This window comes from Pongo abelii, chromosome X (assembly GCF_028885655.2).
Source record: "Pongo abelii isolate AG06213 chromosome X, NHGRI_mPonAbe1-v2.0_pri, whole genome shotgun sequence".
Classification (NCBI taxonomy): Eukaryota; Metazoa; Chordata; class Mammalia; order Primates; family Hominidae; genus Pongo; species Pongo abelii.
This window is the reverse complement of record NC_072008.2, coordinates 46,831,203-46,832,022: the sequence shown is the minus strand read 5'-3', so window position 1 is coordinate 46,832,022 and position 820 is coordinate 46,831,203.

The window sequence follows — 820 nt, the reverse complement described above, 5'->3', positions numbered from 1 at the left end:
AATATAACCTTTCTCCATAAGATGCTTCCACTTTTGTACTGATGATAGATAAAATACATGTGCAAGTCTATTTGGCAGTCCTGCTGGCTCATGTGCTCTCAGACTAATCTATTTAGGGATTATCTATTTACAGATAATCTTGGGGATTGGTCTAGTAAGGATTAATATGTTTTTCCTCTGTCCTCCTGATTATAAAATATATTTATACTTTCAGAAGCTTTTAAACCTATTCTACAGAGAATATGTGTATAATTTATAATTGAGTGCTTGACTGTAACCCCTGCGATCTTTTCTATAAAATGGATGATGACATATCTGAGACATGACTTTCCTTATATTATACAGGAAAGCTGGGTTATCAAATTTATTAAATTGATGTTTCCTGAATGTAAGTGCTCTGATATGACACCTCACTTCTTTCCAAAGGCATTCCAGTGTTTGCTAGCTTCATGGTTTCGACCCTTCATAAATTATTTGATGTACAATGTACTAAAACTCATGGGTAAGGAATTTATCATTTATTGGCTGGTCACAGTGGCTCACACCTGTAATCCTAGCACTCTGGGAGGCTGAGGTGGGCAGATCACTTGAGCCCAGGAGTTCGAGACTAGCTTGGGCAACATGGCAAAATCCCATCTAAAAAAAATACAAAAATTAGCTGGGTGTAGTGGCAGGTGCCTGTAGTCCCCACTACTCGGGAGGCTGAGGTGGGAGGATAACCTGAGCCTGGGAAGTCGAAGCTCTGGTGAGCCGTGATCATGCCACTGCATCCCAGCCTAAGTGACAGAGCGATAACCTGTCTCAAAAATGAATAAATAAA